Source organism: Monodon monoceros, unplaced genomic scaffold (genome assembly GCF_005190385.1).
Source record: "Monodon monoceros isolate NGI ecotype Baffin Bay Population unplaced genomic scaffold, NGI_Narwhal_1 Super_Scaffold_14, whole genome shotgun sequence".
Lineage (NCBI taxonomy): Eukaryota > Metazoa > Chordata > Mammalia > Artiodactyla > Monodontidae > Monodon > Monodon monoceros.
This window is the reverse complement of record NW_021703770.1, coordinates 29,682,600-29,706,236: the sequence shown is the minus strand read 5'-3', so window position 1 is coordinate 29,706,236 and position 23,637 is coordinate 29,682,600. Positions and strand designations below refer to the sequence as shown.

Sequence of the window (23,637 nt, the reverse complement as noted above, 5' to 3'; positions counted from 1 at the left end):
CTCCAATCATTGTAACATTGTTGAAGCTTAGGTTTGGGGATATGTCATGCTAAGTGGCAAACTTTAGAGAAGTGGGCAGATCAAAGAGGCTTTGATTTCTTGTCAAGCTCTTTGTATCTTGAAGGCAAACAGAACTTCTGAAAGATGTATGTGTATTTCCTCCTTAAAGGGAGGAGTGACATGATCAGATGTACATTTCTGAGAACTCACCTTGACAGTCACATCAGCACTAGGCTCAGGCAGATTGTAAACTCTTTGAGGGACAGGCCCTTTCGGTCTTCATTTTATATAAAGGTCATGCGTAATCAGGAAATAAAAGCTAAGACTAGGGCTTCCCTGGTGGCGCAGTGGTTGAGAGTCCGCCTGCCGATGCAGGGGACGCAGGTTCGTGCCCCGGTCTGGGAAGATCCCACATGCCGTGAAGCGGCTGGGCCCGTGAGCCATGGCCGCTGAGCCTGCGCGTCCGGAGCCTGTGCTCCAACGGGAGAGGCCACGACAGTGAGAGGCCCGTGTACTGCAAAAAAAAAAAAAAAAAAAAAAAGCTAAGACTATGGTGTTTAAAATATGCTGACTTTGCTTCATTTTTTTTTATTAAATAAAAGCAAATGTGAGGACTCACATTTACCAGCCCCATCCAACATTATAGTCTTCATTAAAATCAAACAAATCTATTCACATTTGCCAAGCCACTTTAGAAATTCATGCTATTGCTTTCTGTTTATCCAGAAGCAGTCTAATAAAATTTAGACAGAGAATTTCTTTAGAACAAGTTTGACAAAGAAAGAAGCATTCTTAGATATACTGAAAATGTAGGTCAAAGAAGCAGTCATATATCCATCAATCCATTGACCCATCGATCCATTGATCCATCCGTTCATCTATCCATCCATCCATTCATCCATATCTATCCTGGCCCACTCCAGGCACTGCACAAAACACCAAGGCTGACAGGATGAATAAACTCGGCCTCTGTTCAAACAGCTTAGAATCCAAGTTCAGAGACACATATATAAAGAGATGATGGCAATACTACATGGTGATGTAAATGCTATTATAAAAAAATATATTTTCAAATAAAATAGAAAATTTATTTTGAAAACATTAAGCACTTGAAATTGGAATACCAGGGTTTAAATTCCAGACATGGGATTTACTAGCTAGGTAACCGTGACCATGTTATTTGACCACACTGTCATATAAGTTAAAAAAAAAAGTGTACAAAGGAAAGAATGATTGTACCTTATCCAAAAGAATCAATTGAAAAGCCATTCAAAGTATGAGCTCAGTAAGTTTGCTACATATAAGACAAGTACTTAAAACCCAAGAACATTCATATACACCTTTTGTGAGAGACAATCCGCCATCAGTCCTAAGTGTCCGTGCATATTCTTGCTGGATATGCCAAGAATTCAAGGCCCTGGCCTGGCCATGCTTTACTCTGGCCAGTTCTCAGGCTTGGGTTTGCAGTAAGCTACTCTGAGGGATGAGATAACATCTCTACCCAGGGCAAAAAACAGGCTTCCTTCTGCTCACTATTCAAGTGGAGGATACCCCAATCTCAGCATTCCTCTCCTGTCAATGCTGCCCACTGTGGGTGCCATCATCCAGGCTGAGCCCTTTGCTTCACACCTTGGGGAGATGGAGAAGTCACATGAGCTTAACGCTGACATGCTGGCTACTGCTTCTACCATGAAGAGGAAAGTTCTTTTTCTGACCCGGGATTCTTGTGTCTTCTGCCAGCGTTCATGAAAGAGTAACAGGCTGGCATATTGGCTTGTAATTGGTGTACAATCTTAAACCTTGCCTGCTTCTTGACAATAACTGTAATAGCTATTTAATACCATAAATAAAAGAGATCTGTCAGCACCAACCAAAATATAGTATGTAGGGATGATTTATGGAGAAAGTACTTTTGACTTATAAGAAGTCACCTTATTATGTGTATGTGTTTGTGTGTATGTATAGGCATGCTATATATAAACATACCATATATAACCCCATATGTTTCCTTTCTCTAGTCACCTGTGATAGTTTCTTTATTACAAATGTTTGTGTATCTATATAGTATATATACGTATTTGTACATATTCATACGTACACATGATATATATGCTATGTGTATATTCATATGTATATAATGTATATACACACAAATACACACGTGTATATATGTACATATACACAAATACATACATATAACACATACGTACAAATACCTATATACATACATAAATATACATAAATACATATGTATCTATATACACAAACATTTATAATAAAGGAAACATCACAGTGAATAGAGAAGGGACACACATATATATGTTTATATATAGTATGTTTTTACATACACACATGCACATACATATAATAAGATGTGAGCTTCAAAAGCTTGGGAGTCAGTGCTGCATTCAATGAAAAGATAGCCCCCAACAGACTAATAATTCAAAAGAAAATCCCTTAGAACACACTAAGCCTTATTTGATATGTAATCCTACCTACTAGGAAATACTTTATGCAAAATTCCCATCAAATAAGCTCTTCTTTCCTGTTTTTTGGGCTGCCAAAATCAGATACAGGCTCTGGGGCAAAGGTTAATCACATCCCTTTAAGGGGAAAACCCTCTAAAATCTGATTGCCAAGTGTTAGGAGAAAGTTGTAAATATGTAGTAAGTTCTGAATTAAATTTGAGGCTATTTTAATTATAAAAGCATTAATGACAGCAGGAAATTTAATGAAATAGTGGACCATGAAATCAGTGTTATCATTTTAATACATAGCAGAATATGACAAACTCTGTAAGATTCCTGTTCTCTTTCATGTCTATTACAATTTCCTTCTATTAGTTTCTACAAATAGAAAATTACATATAAAATTGAGTTTAACCAAATCTCTGAAAAAATCAGACAATCTGATTTGGTATTATATCACCACACTGAAATTTCATTTAATTTAGAAAGAGCTTCTCCTGGTGTTTTGAATACTAACTACTTTTCTAACAACACATATGCAGCTCTGGGTTTGACAGGGGAATAATCCTTGTGCTGAACAATAGATCAAGATTTTAACAGACAGAAAGAATGAAGATGGATAGAAATGCAGGGCTTGACCCAACCTCCTATAGGAGAGATTTCAAAAGCATTTCTTGAAACGTTCTGAAAATATTTACTTTTCCTTATCATCTTACAAAAGGATTCCTTCTGTGAAAAAGTTGAAGATTCAGATGTCAGGCCTGACTGTCTCCAAATACAGCATGTCAGAGTCTCTCCCCTGTGATCTCTATGAAGAATAAAAAGCCTTAGAAAATAGGTCTTCTGTGTTTTTACTATACCGACTAGTTGTTAGCATAGCGATCTGCTGTAAATTGGTAATGATTTGAGGTTTTCTAATCTTTCACACAGATGAGAAGTGTTTCAAAATGAAATATTTTAACCGTAGCTTAGTTTGTTTATTTCAGAGGGAAGGACTAAATCTAGCAGTTAGGAGAGAGGTGACCCTTGCAGGAAGAGTGCTGATTTAAAGGAAGGATGAGGGGGAAATCTGCGTGTTGATAATGTCCTTGACTTGGGTGCTGGTGACAGTGTGCAGTTGTGAAAATTGACTCCTATAATTATGATAGGATTCTATCCTATCCTATCATATGATATGCAATTTTCTGTATGTATGTTATACTTTACAAAGATTTTTCTTTATTAGAAAATAATTGCCTTAACCTTTTCTGTTAAAAATACAGTTGCCTGAAATAATGTAAAAGTCTCAGGCAGTAAAAATTTCTAGGTTAGAATTAGTGGAAATTCCTAGGTTCGGTTTTATGTTGTACACCATAAAGATAAGATTAGAAGCAAATAATAGGATCCCTATCCCCTCTGAATCTGACCAGTCCATTGTGACTTGTCCGATCTATATCCCAAGAGCCATCCAATGAAAGCATCCTTAACCACGAAATCCTGCTGAATCCTAAAATGTATGCCTTAAAATGAAAGCCTAAGCGATTAATTTTATTTTGATTAGTTTCCAAGTTTGCAACTCTCTGTCAGCACCTAATCTGTATTGAATCCCATAATCCAACAGACAGTGAATCACTCACTCGTTTAGGCAAATTGTCCTTCTGAGCATCTAGAAATATAACTCGCTCCAGCCCTTAAGGGTTTTTACACATCTGGCCAACTCTCTTCTCCCTTTTGGTTAACCCTATCCTCAGTGGTAGGGTAAACAGTTCTATCCCCTGACTCTGGATTTTTAAGGAGATGACTGCAATGTCAGGCTAGGAAGCAATGCATAGTAATAAAAGTAGCACAAAACCAAGAATCAGAATGAGAATCCATTGTTCCAACCCCCACTTTACTTTAATAGTTGTATGAACTTGTACAACCACTTTGTAAAATAAGGGTCAACTACCTGCCCTCGTGGGTTTATCATGAGGACTGAATACGATAATGTATGAGAATATACCTTGTTCTCATAACAGCATAAACAGCAATGCAGGAGTTATGACAGTAAAGTAGCTTATACATTGTAAGCAATGTGTTTGTGCTCAGGGGCAAGGAGTTACTCTCACTTTGAAAATACTTTTAGCTCTTCTCCTGTAGAGAGGTATTCACAACCACAGCCAAGGCACAGGAGGGCAGAACTGTTTTTGTTTCACTTCTGGCCACTTCATTAGGCATCTTTCAAGGCAGCGTGACTTAGCTAGGGTTGCAGTGCAGATGCCAAATGACAGCGCCAACCCTGTGAGACAGGACGGTCCTCCTCTCTCCTTCCAGATGACTGTCTGAAAGAATTCTGTGTTTGTCCTCAGTTTGCTTTGTTGGGAGCTTCCCAGGTAACTGACAACAGTGGATTATGACCACAGCATTTAGGTCATCAGAGGCATCTCGGAGCAAGTCTGTACAGAAAACATTAAATGAACTCAAATTTTAAGCTCCGATGATAACGAGCAATGGGTGATCTATTAAGAAACTGCGGGGGGGGGAAACTGACTTCTTGGGATTCTTCAATAGATTCAGACCATTCATTCATTTAGAGGTGGATTGTTTCTTGAATCCCAAAGACATTTGCTTGTGGGAAAATGATAGTATAAGCTTGGACTATCTCCTGTGGAATCCTGGGGATCCCATCCCCACATAATTCAAGCAATGTTTTAAAAAATATTCCAGTCAATCCTGCTGGAATTCCGAAACTTGCCTCAAAGGGTTTGTAAGGTTACAGAGCCCCGAGGGAGTTGGAAACTGAATTGAATTCTTTAGCTTTACAATTTCATTACCCAGCTAGAGCTTTTTACATATGACATTATTTACTTCAGAGTAGTAGCCTCTTTCTTGTTCTTAAGTCCCAGATAAGCCATAAATCATACTTAAAGAATTACGAATGTAGAGAATAGACAGCTTAAAATAAACATAAAGATGTTTGCAATTCTCATGGAAAATAACAATTCTCTATTCCAAGGAATACAGGCCATAAATATGCCCATAGACCAGAATTCTAAAATTTTTCAGGGGAATCCGGGTGGCCAAGCAAGTTATATTGTTGTCCTAGGGGCTGGATGGATGGAAGGTCATGTAATGTGTTCAAATGCTTTCTGCAGTTCTGTGTATTGGAAGAATGGCACGCTCATCAAAGTAGCAACCAAGCCATCCCATTTTTTGTCTTACTTCATTACATGCTTTCAGAGGCTGCAGCTTTCTAGCCGTAACCTGGCATGACTGGGAGAGACAGAAAAGAGGGGATAGATGGGAGGCTGTGGAAGAGGGCCTTACACTCCCACACCCCACTCCCAAGAAGGGCTAGGGCATTTTTTTAGGAAGGAGGGCCGGGGTGGGGGGTGCTTGGTGGGTAACCGAATATACAGAAAGAGTTGTCAGCCAAAGAACTGGTGTCAGGTACAGGTGTCACAGGTGTTGGGTAGAGAAGGCAGAATTCTCTGGGCTGTGATTTTCAGCAGCTAGTTACCACCCTTGCTGGCCTAATGCTGGCATCTAAGTCTTCATGTTGCATCCCTTGTGTTGCATGTTTGCTTAGCCAACCTGGAGCTGCCTCTTTAAAAGTACAAATTTTCTCAAGAGAGGCAACTCATTAAGCCACTTAATACCTCATCATGAATGAATCTGGACAGGGGAGGCTGTGGGGGAGGGATTAGAAAGGGAAGGTGAGGGAGGCCAAGCATCAAACTATAAATTTATGCAGGGCCTTGCCCAGGGAGGGGAGGCTGGGGCAGGGGGTCATCTGGCAGAGGAGACGGCTTGCTTGTCTGACTGCAGAGTCCCGGGGTAGTGTCCCGTCAGGGGAGGTGGTCATCAAGAGAGGATGGCCAGCGGAGGGGGGGGGGTTCCCTGCTTCAGGAGGGGTGCCTTCCCACCCCCACCCCATCCCCCCGCCTCCATTCTCCAACCCTCTCAAGCCTCTTACTCTTTCTGTCCTCACCCTCCTTATGGGTTCCTCCCCAACCCCTCCTGTGTTTGGCTCTCAGGCCCTTCTGAAGTTCACTCTGTGGCATTTCTGTGTGGACACAGCCTTGTAACCCCTCTCTGGCCAGCTTGCTCACTCAAGGAGGGAGCAGGTGGGTGGGCAGGAGCTGCAGTGTAAGGGCTCCAATGAAACACCTCGATGGGATAAGAAAGGAAGTGGGCGATGTTGCTGAGAGGAGACAGACCTGAAGGGCAACCGGATGAACATTCTAGAACACCGAAGGGTCCTTCACATGGGGTGGCGACCCTTGTATTCCACCCTCTCCGAAGGTCACACAGTAGAAAGGGAGATCGATAGCAGGTGATGGATCGTGGCTGGAGTTAAGGAAGGACTATTATCCTCCTTTCAAAAACCAGGGCAGATCAAGGGATCAATCCAAGAAGAAGATAGAACAATTGTAAATATTTATGCACCCAACATAGGAGCACATCAATACACAAGGCAAATGCTGCAGCTGTAAAAGGGGAAATTGACAGTAACACAATCCTAGTAGGGGACTTTAACACCCCACTTTCACCAATGGAGAGCTCATCCAAAATGAAAATAAATAAGGAAACACAAGCTTTAAATTATACATTAAACAAGATGGACTTAATTGATACTTATAGGACATTCCATCCAAAAACAACAGAATACACTTTCTTCTCAAGTGCTCATGGAACATTCTCCAGGATAGATCATATCTTGGGTCACAAATCAAGCCTTGGTAAATTTAAGAAAATTGAAATCATGTCAAGTATCTTTTCCGACCACAACACTATGAGACTAGAGATCAATTACAGGAAAAAATCTGTAAAAAATACAAACACATGGAGGCTAAACAATACACTACTTAATAACCAAGAGATCACTGAAGAAATCAAAGAGGAAATCAAAAAATACCTGGCAACAAATCAAACTACAAATGGCATTTTTCACAGAACAGGAACAAAAAATTTCACAATTTGTGTGGACACAAAAAAGACCCTGAATAACCAAAGCAATATTGAGAAAGAAAAACGGAGCTGGAGGAATCAGGCTCCCTGACTTCAGACTATACTACAAAGCTACAGTAATCTAGACATTATGGTACTGGCACAAAAACAGAAATATAGATCAATGGAACAGGATAGAAAGCTCAGAGATAAACCCATGCACATATCGTGAACTTATCTTTGATAAAGGAGGCAAGGATATACAATGGAGAAAAGACAGCCTCTTCAATAAGTGGTGCTGGGAAAACTGGACAGCTACATGTAAAAGAATGAAATTAGAACACTTCCTAACGCCATACACAGAAATAAACTCAAAATGGATTAAGGACCTAAATGTAAGGCCAGACACCATCAAACTCTTAGAGGAACACATAGGCAGAACACTCTATGACATAAATCACAGCAAGATCCTTTTTGACCCACCTCCTAGAGAAATGGAAATAAAAACAAAAATAAAAAATAAACAAATGGGACCTAATGAAACTTAATAGCTTTTGCACAGCAAAGGAAACCATAAACAAGATGAAAAGACAACCCTCAGAATGGGAGAAAATATTTGCAGATGAAGCAACTGACAAAGGATTAATCTCCAAAATTTATAAGCAGCTCATGCAGCTTAGTAACAAAAAAACAAACAACCCAATCCAAAAATGGGCAGAAAACCTAAATAGACATTTCTCCAAAGAAGATATACAGACTGCCAACAAACACATGAAAGAATGCTCAGCGTCACTAATCATTAGAGAAATGCAAATCAAAACTACAATGAGGTATCACTTCACACTGGTCAGGATGGCCATCATCAAAAAATCTAGAAACAATAAATGCTGGGGAGGGTGTGGAGAAAAGGGAACTCTCTTGCACTGCTGGTGGGAATGTAAATTGATACAGCCACTATGGAGAATAGTATGGAGGTTCCTTAAAAAACTAAAAATAGAACTACCATACGACCCAGCAATCCCACTACTGGGCATATACCCTGAGAAAACCAAAATTCAAAAAGAGTCATGTACCACAATGTTCATTGCAGCTCTATTTTACAATAGCCAGGACATGGAAGCAACCTAAGTGTCCATCATCAGATGGATGGATAAAGAAGATGTGGCACATATATACAATGGAATATTACTCAGCCATAAAAAGAAACGAAATTGAGTTATTTGTAGTGAGGTGGATGGACCTAGAGTCTGTCATACAGAGTGAAGTAAGTCAGAAAGAGAAAAATACCGTATGCTAACACATATATATGGAATCTCAAAAAAAAAAAAAGGTTCTGAAGAACCTAGGGTCAGGACAGGAATAGAGATGCAGGTGTAGAGAATGGACTTGAGGACATGGGGAGGGGGAAGGGTAAGCTGGGATGAAGTGAGAGAGTGGCATGGACTTATATATACAACCAAATGTAAAACAGATGGCTAGTAGGAAGCAGCCGCATAGCACAGGGTGTCCACCTAGAGGGGTGGGATAGGGAGGGTGAGAGGGAAACGCAAGCGGGAGGACGTATGGGGATATATGTATACGTATAGCTGATTCACTTTGTTATAAAGCAGAAACTAACACAACATTGTAAAGCAATTATACTCCAATAAAGATGTTTAAAAAAAAAAAAAAAAGCCAGGGCAGGAGTGAGGGAAGGCTTTGTCTTAACCACGGATAGACTGCTGGTAAAAGTAGGAGAAAAGAAATAATTTGTGGAGTGGAACAGTTTTCCAGTTTTTAAGGTTACTGAATGCTTTTTTGTGAATTAAATTGTATGAAAAACTCTAACCGAAGCTAACCTTCTCTGGTTGAGCTGGGGGTGCGCTGCTAGGAAGGCAGACCGGTCATTTCTCCTCAGCCGCTGAGGCTCTCCTGAGGAATCCCACGCTTTCCTGAAACACAAATGAAAAATCCCTGGTTGAGCATTTATACTTTACACAGCATTTCCTCTTACTCTACCCCATCTGATGCTAAAAAGAGCCTTGGCGCCATTATCTCCTCTCTTACAGGAGAGGAGATCAGGCCAAGACAGATGAAGGAAGTGGCCACAACTTAACAAGTCTTGTACCAGCGGGCATTCCGGCTGCAGAGAAACTACCCGCTCCCAGCATAGCCTCCTGGGAGTTGTCCACAGACCTGTAAGAACCCCAGAGTCTCAACCTTCTGGAACCTCGGTGAGAAAGTCATACAGGCATAACTGCATCTGCTAGTTGTTCTATGTCCAAAACACAAAGCTGGCATCTCAAGCTACTGGCGACGATGCAAAGACAGAGAGCAAACAAGGACCGTGATCTTGACGTGTCTGCTGCTCTTTCTGCCACACAAATGGTCCAGAAATGGACTGCACCCGGGACACAGGAGTCAGCCTGAAGGCTGAGAGAAGGGCTCGGGGAAACAGGAGGAGAGGACGAGGTGGCAGAAGAGCAAGCTGATGCTTCTAAACTAATGGAGAAAAGGGAGGCAGATGTGCAGTGGAAATGCTGGCTTGAAATTGCTAAAATCAGGCAATAAATAAGGCAACATCTGTCTTGCCTAATTCCAGGCACAGTTCGTTCAAAATGAGATGCAGTTTCTACCTCTGTCACTCGCTCTAGGTAGACTCTCGAGGTCAGCCTCATGTGGAACGGAAACGTATAATTGCAGTTCGGTTTTGAGCTTGGTCCACACCCCTACTTCTCATCTTGTTATGTTATGTTATATGTTATGTTATTTCTTCCTCCTTTCCTTCCTTCCCTCCCTCCCTCCCTTCCTTCCTTCCTAATTTTCATGCAGAATTTGCTCTGAGGCATTTTAATTGGCCTCAGCATCTTCCTGACTCTTTCCCCATTGGCCTTCCCACCCTCCTTTTAATCTGCCCACATCTTTCTCTCCCTGAAACGCTTCTTCCTCCCTCTGTCTCCTCCACCTCTCTCTCCAAAGACAAGAAAAAACAAAGAGGGGCAGTAAGGGAATTCCATGGCCTGAATGCCTCCTTCCCTGTGTTCTCTAGGGCCCATTATCAGGGGAAGTTGCCACCCTGTAATTAAAACGCAGTATTGTATTTTCCGCATGTGCTGATATGTTTTAAAATATTCAAAACGGAATATTTTTGTCACTGCATGACAAAATATGATTTATGTGGAAGAGCAAGTCTGGTAGAAAGTATCTTTCTTAGGAGCAGGGATAGCCCGCAGGCAAGGGTAGAGACCATCCCAGGCTCCGACCTTTCTGCTGCCACAAACACCCACTGACCAGGGCTCTCCATCCTCCGTGGGCAGCATGGAAACAAACAGGGGCACAGGGCCATTGTCCTGAGATCCTAGAGCAACATTTCCACGTGCTCAGCTGAGTCTTGCAGACTCAGGACTCCCGCCTTGCTTGCCTAGGACATCTCTAGAAGTGCTTGAGATCGTAACCAATTTCTGGGGATGTGGCCTCTGACCTGCCTACAACCTTCCCAGTTTTGCCTTTTCTTTCTGCTTGCCTACTGATCTGGTTTCTTACATTCAAGGTCTGGTAGCACGATATGTTTGTGGTACAGAAACATTGCACAGTAATAAGCATTTGTTAAGAGAAGAAAATAGTATTAACAGGCAGAAAACCATGATCATCAACCTTGACTTCCCTCCCTAGGGTTTATTAGCTTGTTAGTGGTGTCACTGCAACTTTGTTGCATATTTTTATCTCTTCTTTTCTCTGTCATTTACACGATGATCATACTTCAGTTTTTTTATATTCTACCTGCAAAATGTCCCTTGACTCTGTCCCCTCCTTTCCCCGTCTTGGGTCACCGCCCCAGCATGGTCTCCTGTTATCGCTTATCTTAAACGATGCCATTCCGGGATTCCTTCCCCTTTCCTATTCACTTTCCAGATCGTTTCCTAAAATCTGAGATATGATTCTATCACTCCCCGGCCTAAATATTGCTGCTGGTTCCCCACTGCTGGCATCGCATCCATGCCCCTAGCGACCTTCACCCAGCACACTTCCCAGTCCCACCCCCCATCATGTGACCCCTTACCTTTCATCACATCTCAGCCCTTGTCTTGATAACAAGGCAGCCCCATGAGACCCCTCCCCTTGAACATGCTCTCCAATGGCCAGCCCTCATGCTTCAGGTCAAACTGTTTCCTTTTCTTGGAATATGTTTCCCCACATCCACTTGTCTAAACCCAGTGGAACGTCCAAGGCAGAGCTCAAATGCTGCCTCTTCTGAGGAGTCCTCTTCTGTCAGCTAGGCGGAGTGAAACATCCCACCTTCTGTTCCCATAGCACTTGGTTCATCCACCGCTTGACAGACCCATCATTTTCCCTGCTACAGTAGTTATTACTTACAGGTCTGTTTTTTTCCTACTAGACCATGGTCTCTTAAAGATCAGGGGTTTTTTTTGGTGAGTGAGGTGTTTAAATATCCTTAGCGCAGGTCCTGGTATCCAATAGGCAACAAGTGAGATGCAATTAGGGCCTTGGTGATTATGGCCTGTGTAGAGTGAGATTTGCTGACTCTGAAATCACCTGGTTACCCCTGCAGCTGGCACACATTAGGGGCAATGCCTCTTGGGATAGCCAGGCCCCAGAGGAGAAGCCCTTTCCAGCAACATAAGGTGAGTGGACCAGGGGGTTAAAATGGGACTTTTCCTGTCTTGGGTTTTATCTGAAGTCTCAAAGCTGAGAACAGTGGATTCCAAGTATCTCCACATTCTAAGGCAGATGTTAGACCATTTTTGAAAAATTTGTAAAAGGGAGTAATAAAAACTTGTTGTATCAGCAATATCTAGACTACAAAAGAAAAGATTAAGAATTCATTGTGTTCTCCAAACAGTCTCCCCAGTTTCATCCTTTCTCCCCTTTCTCCCTGGTATTCTTAACACAGCGACTAGAGTGATCCGGGGTAATTGCGCCTCTTGTCTCCTCAGAAACATGTAGGCGTGGCTCTCACCGAGTGAGAGCCCAAATCCTTGCAATGGCTTCTGAGGCCCGGCAAAGGCAGGTTTCATTTCCTCTTGAACCTCACCTGCTGTTCCACCTCCCCCTGCTCTCTCTGTTCCAGCCACACTGGCCTCCTTGCTCTTCTTCAAACCTGCCTCAGGGCCTTTGCACTGGCTTTTCCTGGCTAACCATCACACCTTCAAGTCTTCGCTTAAGTATCACTCTCTTACTGAGGCCTACCCCATCACCCTGTTTAAAATTGCAAGCCGTAAATACTAGCACTCCTGATTCCTCATGCCTTGTTTTGCTTTTTCTTCTTCCACAGCAGTAACACACTATCAGGTTGAATTATTCATTACTTTCTGGTTCATTGTCTGTCTCTGAGGGTGGGGATGTTTCTCTTTTCTGTTTGTGAAGCACCCATTCTACTGATGAAGCATAGAATACGCTTGTTTTCTATACTAACCATTAGCTAAGTCAGGATTTCCAAGAAGGAAAGGATGGCTTATCCAGCTTACTTCCCATAACAACCATATTTTTCCTTGGATTTGACTCTGCTTTTCATGTCTGCTCTTGAATTCTTCAAAATGGCCCTTTCACTAAAATAATCTCTCACTGTTGTTCACTAGGATTTTAAAGAAGCTATTCAGAGTAGTTTTATCATAAAAGCAGTCTCCTTTGAGTTGTAGGTAATAAAAAAAGATTTTTTGTCTTGTTTTCCCCTTGCTCTATCTCATTTGTGTCATTTCAACAACTCACGTTACTGCTTTCCCAGGTGGAAGAGATCATTCATCTGTGTGTTTTAACAGAAGACAGGGGGAATCAATTGAGCCAACTGAGGCAAAACCCAATAGCTCTAGGAAGAAAAATTGTGGAGACCCATAAAATTAGTTGAATAGACTGGTCGACAAACCAATCTCTAAAACCAAGCTCGTAAAAACAGAAGATGAAGTAACTGTTGTCACAGATTTCAGTATGTGCTCAAATCTCAGAATCACAGCTAGAAGCACAAATATTGAGTCCTTATGTTACCCTACAAATCAGGGAGATTTGGCGGAAAGACTGCAGGCTTGAAGCCAGAAGACTGAGCTGTACCCTGACTCATCCACTAACTCTTACATAGGTGTGGGCCTGTCAGTTAATCTCTACGTGGGGATGGTGACACACAGGTCATTCTATTTCACGGAGTTATGGAAAGATAAATGAGAAAATATTTGAAAAGGCATTTTGTTAAGTGCTCTATAAATATTGGAATCATTTATTCCAGGATCAAGGGGATTCGTTTATTAGCTTACAAAACAAAGACACTTAGATTCGTTTGAATCTCCGTGAAAAAATTCAGCACTGCTCCATTTCCTTACACCCGGAAGCAAATCCTTGTACTCTTATGGGTCTACATTCATCAACTAGGGAATCCAACCTTCAGCTACCTTCTTTCATGCCAAGATTAAGAAACACAACAGCGGCAGCTGGAAAAACACAGAAGTATGAGTAGGAGATGAGGATTTCAGACTCCTTAAAAGTCTTCACCTCCGTTAATTTCTAGATCGGCAGAGTTTTTCCTGTGACTGATGTTGGCCATACGGCATCATAAGTGTGAACCCTGAAGGCCCCTCTACTCTCCAAAAGTTCTGCCATTGTTGCCCCCGAAACCACCATCAGCGATTCTATTTCTTTATGTTGAGGCATTAACTTCTGCTCAAATCTCTTTGGATTGTCACACAAAAGAAAGGGGAAAATGAGGTCCAGAGTACCAGGTGGCCCTTGAGAATTAGAGGCACTGGCTGCATAAAGAAAAGAATCACTTAAAAAGAGGAAGTGAGCAGATACTGGAGATCAACCTTATCTCCTCTGATCATTACCTTGAGCTGTCCTGCAGACAACAATCCCTCCTGCCCCGACCCTGACTCTTTCTAAGCATGGTGAAAAATGCTGAACAGCAGGCGCTGAGGCACAAATGTGGGTTGTTACATTTCTCTAGATGTCTTACTTGCAATTTGAAGGCCAAACAGAATTTTCAAGATGGAGATCAGTTTTGTCCTTAGAGTGCCTTGGCTTTTATGAAACTCTGCCCGCAGACAACTGTCAGTGCTCATTCCTGCCAACATTTAGCACCATTTTTTTTCCTCTGATATGTGCTATCAAGGAAACATTGGGGGTTTTAGATTGCTTAGCAGTTGGCTCAGTTGTGAAGCATGAACTTAGTTACAAGGGCCTGGATCTTTACCAGCTGTAACCAGAAGAGCTACCTTGGGATTTAGTACAATCCCTGGAGAGCCCTGATAATCTTGGGCTAGCATTGCTTATTGTAAGAGAAGCCTGGGGTATCCCGGAATTGATTTGGGGATTCTAATGCAAGCCTCTTTGGTCACTGGTTTGTATTTTAGGCTACAGATTTATATGTTGACTTGGTTTACATGAGGCTGGTCACTTTAACGTGCTGCCTCCTTTTTCCAGATGAGGTTATGAAGGGTAGGGAGGGACGGGAAAGAAGGAAGATGAATCGGCACTGGTTGAGGCCAAAAAATGAGATGAATGTTTTAATATGAGACTAAGCAGTTTTGTAAAGACCCAACTTTTGTGCTTCTTTTGAGGGCAAGTCCATCAAATAAACACAAAGGTGATTCTTAGCTTTCTTCTGTCTGTGCCTATGAAATGTTATTTAAAGCTGTTGAAGAAATGTAGGAAGAAAATGGTTTTGAATGTCAAAGGGAACTCACGAAAACTAAAATTACAAACAACCAAAGTAGTCATTGCCACAGTAAGAAAATCAGTCATGTGAATTGCAAAGATCTTCCATGATCCCAAGACAAAGCCCTTAACTGCTCCTTCTACATGGAAAACATTGGAGGGCAACTCATAACTCTCCAAGAGGGCTAAACCCAAGGCGATGATAAATGCTTACAATTAAAGGTACTTGGTAAAGTATTAATTACTTTTATCAATCTCCCTTGGCTTCAAAGATGAGATGACAATCTGTCTGGAAATCTAAAGAAAACAGGATTGAGAACAAAACAAAATTGTGACTTTGGAAAAATAATCAGCATTTTAAAATTGTATTTAATCTTTCTGTCTTGCTTATTTGGCCAGTTTTGAGTACCCAAGGGGCTTCTCCTTTCCACCATGTAAATAATGCACTTGATTATCTGCGTGTTTGAGTTTATTTAGAAGTGATGCAGTATAGAAATTAACAGCAAGGGCCTTGGAATCTAACTACCTGTGTTCAACTCTACCATTGACTACCTGTGTGGCCCTGGTACTTCACCACGTACCTTTAATGGTGAGCATTTATCAGCACCTTTGGCCTCTCCAAACTCCAGTTACCTCATTTGTTTAAAGGGGAGAGTGTGGGACTTCCCTGGTGGCACAGTGGTTAAAGAATCCGCCTACCAATGCAGGGGACATGGGTTCAATCCCTGGTGCAGGAAGATCCCACATGCCACGGAGCAGCTAAGCCCGCAAACCACAACTACTGAGCCTGCGTGCCCAAACTACTGAAACCCGCCCGCCTAGAAACCATGCTCCGCAACAAGAGAAGCCACTGCAATGAGAAGTCTGCGCGACTGCAACGAAGAGTAGCCCCTGCTCGCCGCAACTAGATTCTCAACTAGAGAAAGCCCGCATGCAGCAACAAAGACGCAATGCAGCCAAAAATAAATAAATAAATTCATTTTAAAAAAAAGGTGAGGGGGAGAGTGCCTGTTATGTACGTAGTAAGTGCTCAGTTAATTTTAGGTATTATGACTGTAGTGAACACTACTGGTGCCCAGCCTATACTCCTTTTACCATGTACCCATCCTCCAGCTGTTTTCAGTGTTAATGCTGAAAGATCACAATTAATCCCTTTTTTAAAGACTTGCTCTTGTCAAGAGAGAGGAAACTCGAAGGGGAGATTGTAACACACCGTGCTCTCTGATGCTGGCAGCCAGTGATTGACTGACATGGGTTACAAAAGGCTACAGGCCGTCCCCGCCCCCTTTGCCCTCCTTCACTTCCCAGCATGGAGCAGGCAATGTGATCTCTCGAGATCACATTCTTGCTTAGCTCATTCCCTTTCCCATCCTGCTTCTCTCCCTTCCTTATGGGATATTTTTTCTCCCTAAAAAGCACTTCCTCCATAAAGTACTTCCTCACATGCACTTGAATGTCTGTTTCAGGTTTCTGGTAGCCTGACCCAAGACAAAAACTATACTTCTTTGATTTTTAAGCCACCCATATTTTCACATTTTAACAATTCTGAAATCAGGATGTATCTTAAAATCACCGTGGCTTTGGCTAACATGGTTTAATGTCATTTTCTGCACATTGAAATAAAAGTGTGCAGAAAATCCTGGGGCAACAATGGAGCATTCTTTTGCTGCATTGCCAGCGTTCTTGATGGCACAGAGGACCACATTTTCTGGAAAAACAGTCATCAACAGCTGAGTTGAAAAGTTGAAAAGTTAAATAGTCATAGTCTGAATGACTGAAAGTTTTAGGAATATTTTAATCTATTTATTTTGCTTTTGTTTTCCTTTTGCATTTTGTTTAAATGCAAAACAGTCATATGTAATAGGTTTTATCAAACGTAATTCTAGAAGAGCTCTTTCAATAACAAAACAATTTTTAAATGATGATTATGACAAGGTGACATTGCAGTACAGTGGGAAAGTGATGGTCTTTTAAAAAAATGCTCTGAATCAATTGGATGTGAACATTGGTCACTGGGATGTCCACATTCCTCTGTCTATCACCCAAATCAACCTCAGATGCCTTGTGGCATCTGTGTGAGAGATAAAACAATGCAACTACTGAAAGATATCACAGGAGACCATCTTCATGAGCTTGGGTTGGGGAAATACTTATTAAGCAGGACCTCAAAGGCTCTAGTTCTAAAGAAAAATATAAATACATTGGACTACATTAACGTTAAGAACTTTTCTTCAGCAAGACAAACCATTAAAAGAATGACGAAGCAAGTTATAAGGTGGGAGAAAATATTTACCCTAGGAGTATCTGGCAAAGGGCTGTATATCGTATAATAAAGGAGCTACAGATCAATAATAAGACAGATATTCAAATGGAAGAATGGGCAAAAGCATGGCCATATCTCAGATTAGGAAAGCATGGCCATATCTCAGATATGGTCAAGAAACATACGAAAAAGACTTAACTTTATTAGTCATCAGGACAATGCAATTAAAACCATGATCAATAACACTACATCCCCACCAGAATGGTTAAAAAAAAAAAAAGACAATATCTTTTGTGAGGTTGTGGAGCAGCTGGAATCCTTCCACACTGCTGGTGGGGCTGTAAGTTGGGCAACCGTTTTGGAACCTGTTTTGGCAACATCTGCTACATATCTACTCTGACTTCATGGTTCTTCTTCCAGGTACTCTATGTATGTACCCAACAGAAATGCATCTAAATGTCCATCAGATAAAGCACATAAGAATGTTTACAGCAGCACTATTTGTAGTATCCCCAAACTGTAAATAGCCTGAACACCCATTCATAATGCAATGGATAATTATAACGTGGTATATTCACGCATGGAGTACCGTACAGCAATGAGAATGACCATATTACAGCTACGTACAATAACATGGGTGAATGTTGTCAACATAATGTAGAGCAAACAAAGTCAGACTCAAAAGAGCACATAATGTACAATTCCATGTGTATAAAATTCAAAATTAACTAAAAATTATCCATGTTGTTAGAAGCCAGGATAATGGTTACCTTTGGAGGGAGGTAGTCACTGAGAACAGGCCTAAGGGTCTTCCAGGGATCTGGCAGTATTCTAGCTCTTGGTCAGAGTATTGTTTACATGGGTGTGTTCACATCATGAAAATTCACTGAGCTATGTTTATGGGTTTCATGCTTTTCGATAAATAGGTAAAGTGAAAACATTATGTCATTATTTAATTGGCAGCATTTCTCCCTTTTCTTAGCAGTATTAAAATCATAACGTGGGCTTCCCTGGTGGTGCAGTGGTTGAGAGTCCGCCTGCCAATGCAGGGGACACGGGTTCGTGCCCCGGTCGGGGAAGATCCCACATGCCGCGGAGCGGCTGGGCCCGTGAGCCATGGCCGCTGAGCCTGCGCGTCCGGAAAAAAAAAAAAAAAATCATAACGTGTCATAATTAATGGCATCTTGGTTGACGTAAAATATGGTATTATTTTTATTATCATTGGTCAAGTAGTAGTATTTCCCTGACTTTGATCTGTCTCTTACTTCCATTTTTCCAGCTCATCTCAAGTGGTCCATGTGGCACCTCCAGGTCTCTTTCCAACTTTTTAAGAGTAGCATTCCTGTTTCTTAGCTGGGTGTATATTCACCTGGAGTAAATATTACCCTTCCCAGACTCCCCTGCACTAAGTGTGGCCAATGTGATTACGTTTCGGTCTTTATCAGAGGAAGCTGCACAGGACAGTGTGCTGGAAAGTGTTAACTGAGCAGCGCCAAATTGCTCAAAACTTGCGCGTTCCCAAGAAGGATCTGCTCCATGCCCGGCCCTTGGCTGGTTCCTGGGAATTGAGCTCTTGGAATGCGCTGACTGATAAGAGTGTTTTGCATGCTCTGGGCTTTCAATCACACAGTACCAGCTCATCTAGATGTTTTGTACAAACAATTTCCTTCTGGGGTCTGGAGCTTCAGTGACTGCAATTAGTCCCACAGGCACTATAGGCCTACCTGACTGACACTAGACCCCTCGACTCAGTCAAGCTTCCCTGACCAACGAACTTTGCAGGGGTTGTCACAACTGATTGCTGGAAGAATTAAGTATGTCCCAGGGGACTCCACTGGAAGATACTCTGGGAAGTTAGCACTAGGGTCCTCTGGATTTCACCCCCTGTTGAAGTTGCTTTGTATCCTTTTACCATAATAAACCGTAACTGAGTACAAAGACCTGAGGGACCAACGCAAATACAGAAAGCCCAGGTGAACTGCTTTTATGTCTCCTGGAAGATCCTGAGCCATTATCAGAATACGAGCCTGTTACTGGTTTTAGTTTTGATATTTTCCCCTTTCCTATGTCTATCTTTGATGGATTTTCCACCAGACAATTTCTCTTTAAAAAATGTTTTTCCTTTTTTACCTCCAAGCTCTTTCAAATGAAACCTGAGTGAAAGACAGTAAGTAAAATAAACATGAGGCAAGATGCTCTGAATGAAGGATGGTGACCAAGTCCAGCATTGTAAATCTGCCCTCTCCCAGCCCTGGGGAGCTCCGCTGAGGCACTCTGGCCTCCTGAAATCCAGGACGGCGCCCAAAAGTGGTGCTGTATTCCCTTCTCCTTTGGATTCCACCCCACTCCTCAGCCTGACCCAGGGCTTTGCTGAGAATACTTTATTGAATGTCACATTATTATTCTCTTCAACGCTCTCTCTCTCTTCCATCTGGGGTGGAAGGGAGACAGTGAGGCAGACAATTACATTGCTGATGTGGGATTTTTAGAGGAAAATCGAGGAAATTATAGGGACTACCCAGCTGTGGTAAAAACTTCTCACTCTCTTCCCACAGGACCCATTATTTTACAAACTGCAACTATTAAAAATGATTTATCCTCACTTGCCCACTTTACCATGCTGATAGATTCACTTGAATCCTACCCAGCTCTTAAACAGAGTGCAACGGTCAAAGCAAGTCCACTCTCAAAATGGCATGGATGGGATTTGAAGACTACTATTTAGAAGGTTGAAATCTACGACCCCATCAAGGTCCAATCTTATCTCCCCAAGACCTCCTATTCTATTTGATCTTATTTCCTAGATCCTGTCTCCTATATCAGCTTATTTTTACCTCAGAATTTTCTCTCACCAAAGATGTCTCTGGACTTTGACCTATTAGTCCTGTCTTTCCAAATATAGAGGAAAACTCTTGAAGTTTTTATCCTTACCTTTTATTTAAAGGCATTCACTATGTAATTATACTCACTTTCTTCCTTTCTTCCTTTCCTGTTTCATCAAGAATGACAGTTACCTGAGATGAGTGATAATCCTGTAAGATTGACCCAAATCCTACTGGCTTGGTGAGCTGACAGGTTCTAGTTTGGCTTAATCTCCCTGTTGCCTTATTATCTTAGAATTTTGAAGAGCTGTGGTACAGATGAGGGTAAACAGTGAGGTGTCTATACAGTAGCAGCCCTGGGCAGATCTGAAGCTAGTTACCGAAGGGCAGTAACTCCAAAGCTTGGTGTAAGCTTTGGGGACCTGACTTTAGAAGGGAACTACTATCTGGTTCACTTCGTTTTTTCACTTCAGTGGCTGTTGCATTATACAATTAACACTTAGGAAATGGAAAGTTTTTGTTCTGGAGAAAATGCTCAGGAGACCTCCCAATAGTGTAGATGGTAGCAAAGGAGATGTCTTGAGTGTGACAAAAGTACAAATGAAGCAGGGATAAAATGAGTCACTTCCAAGAAGCGTGTTTAAAAACTGGAGAGTAATGAGCTACTTTGAGGAGATGCAAAATGGATAATCTTACCATCTGGCTCTTGCATTAGGTGACTATTTTTTTTAAAGGGAAAGGAACTGAGATTCTAGCTGGGTAGCTTTTTTTTTTTTTTTTTAAACATGGTATAGAAGAAGGTTTTAATGTTTGGTTTTTATATTATAAAAGTAACTCATGCTTAAAAACATGTCATGCAGTGGAGGAGAATACTGCATTGTTCAGGGCAGACTGGGCTATGCTGTGTGTGGTCGTCAGCCTCTGAGATGGCCCCAGTGAGCCACCACCTGTAGTCACAGTCTTGAAATTCTCATCCTCCCGAGTGTGGGCTAGATTTAGTGACTCACTTCAAACAAATAGAACAAGTATAAGTAATGCGATACAACTTTGGAGATTATGTTATAAAAAGACTGTGACTTCCATCTTGAGATCGTGCTCTCTCTCTCTCTCTCTTAAATCTCTCACTCTAGGGAAGCAAGTTGCCTTGCCTTAAGCAACCCTATAGAGAGGCCACTTATGTCTCTGGCCAACTGTCATCAAAGAGCTAAGACTTGCCAACAGCCACATAAGTGGGCTTGGAAGAAGATTCTCCTGCCCCAGTAGAGCCTTGAGATGTCTACACCTTGGCCAACACTTTGATTGCAGCCTCATGAGAGATCCTCAGTGAGGACTACTCCTGAGTTCCTGACCAGTGAGATTATAAATATTTGTTTCTTCTAGCTGCTAAGCTTGGAGGGGTGGGGGAGATTGGTTATGTCCAATGGATAACTAATATGTTACGTTAATTAACTCCTAAATCTCCGTGACTTTACACAATCAGCCCCCTCCCCCAGTACATACACTCACACTCTCACACTGCATCTCTAGTTCAAGTTAAGTACCCGGCAAACGGTCCTCCATGGGAACTTAGTGATCCAGGCTGCTTCCATTTTGTGGCAGGAAAATTGCTTGGAGGACTCACAACTTAAGTATCCCAGACAGAAAGTGATGTATGTCTCTTTTGCTCACGTTTCATGGGCAGGAACCAGTCACACAATTCCACCAAAATGCATGGGAAAATGGAAAACTGGAGAAGTATATGGATAGCCAATAAGAGTCAATGAGAATTAAATGTTTCTGCCACATGCACAGCATAAAAAGTGAATATCCACTTTTCTCCTTTCATCAAATATTTTATATTTAACTGCTTGAATTGTGGCCTTTCAGGTAAACACACTTATCCCACAAGCATATAGGCATACATATACCATGTGTGTATATTATGTATATGTATACGTGTAACCATATATGTATATCATACATATCATACATATGTCATACATATATGTGTTAAGTAGGATCAAATTTCTACATCAAGCTCTATCTCATTCTTGGTAACATCTGCTCGGTATTCTAAAGTAGGGATGTATCATAATTCATTTAATTGCTCCTCTGTCAGTAAAGAAAAATTTAATCATTTCTATAGTTGCAAAGATGTCTTAATAGCTCTATTTCCACCAGTTACATTTCTAACTTGTCCATGTGACACCATGTGCATGCATTGGAACCAGTCCACAGAGAAAACAAATCCTGTTTCCACAGCCCTTGCCTCACCCCCACACTTGCTTGCTTTTTAAATAAAGGGCATCATCATGTTTTCCCCCATTTTTTAGGGACAGTGAGACATGTTAGAGCTGGTGAAGTATTCAACTTCACTAGACAGCATTCTGATATGAATATACGGAAAAGGGGCAGAAGGGCACTACCACCTATTAAGCACAAAGGGCTTGCGCACGGTGCTATGAATTCATACACTGCTATCACTAAACCCTTATAGTGCTCCTGTGAAACACGTGATTATTATTTAGCCCCTGTGGTAAAAACCTCTTCATGAGCTTTAAGCATCCCCACCACACATACTCACCATGTAATTTCTTTTTCTTTTCTACTTTTTTCTTTTTTCTAGAATGCAGAGTTAATAGGCTGTGGCGATTGTTGCTTTTCTTATAAAGATCCTTGTGTCCTTTCCCAGAAGATAGACCATATGTAGTAAGAAAGAAAACATGCAGTGTTTGCAAATTTCCTGGGAAAAGTCTCTGTGTTTAAAAGTATGCTAGTTTGATTGCCATGTCTCTATTAAAGAACAAAACAACAAAAAATAAATATATCCCAAACGATGGGAGAGAGATATGACTGGCTGTCTCCATTGGTCCAGCATTTCCTCTTGGGAATCTATTAAAGGGCCAGAACATCCTCTGCCTTCAAAGCAGTTGCCAGATCGTGTCAAAGTCGTATGAGGGTTGCAGGCAAACTCCTCTGGGTCTTTCTCTCTGACCAAGGAAGCTGTTCCAGTTTCGAGGCTTGGGACTGCCAGACGGCAAAGTAGTCCAACTTTGGCAGAGAGATGGGAGCAGGGAGGGTAGTATCTGAATTTCCATAGCGTTTTCTCGGATGGGAAATAAAGGGAAAGAAGACTTCCTTGGCTTTGGCTTCTGGAGTCCTGCAATTTCCTACTGTCTGCACTAAAAGAAATAAAGCGAGGCTCAGTCTAGGCAAAGAACCATCTCCAGTCCTGGCAGGTACTGAGATAGTATTACCATTTCAACTTTGTAGATGAGCAAACAGAGGCTTCGAGAGATTGAGGAACTTGACGCCAAACTTGGAATAATTACACCAAGCCACACAGACCACAGGACATGTAATTCACCTGTTCGGATTGCAGCAGGTGAGCTCTTGAGGCCTCTTAACATTTCAAATACATGATATAAACAGAGCTGTGGCCAAATCACACACATCTAGAAGAACCCTCCTTCCATCCTAACACCTGGAATGCTTTCCCTGGACAACTTAAAAATAAATTCTTACACTACAGCCCTTTAGCTGGTGAAGAGTTTGGGGA

At 41.7% G+C, this 23,637-nt stretch overlaps 1 long non-coding RNA gene across 1 annotated transcript; it reads right to left on the bottom strand.

Moving 5' to 3' along the window:
• Positions 1-463: 463 nt before the first annotated feature.
• Positions 464-22,851, bottom strand: LOC114895284. Its single transcript, XR_003793503.1, has 3 exons — positions 22,663-22,851; positions 9,215-9,307; positions 464-514 (listed from the first exon to the last, which is right to left on the bottom strand). It is a non-coding gene; the product is annotated as an uncharacterized LOC114895284 (long non-coding RNA).
• Between the last annotated feature and the right edge of the window lie 786 nt (positions 22,852-23,637).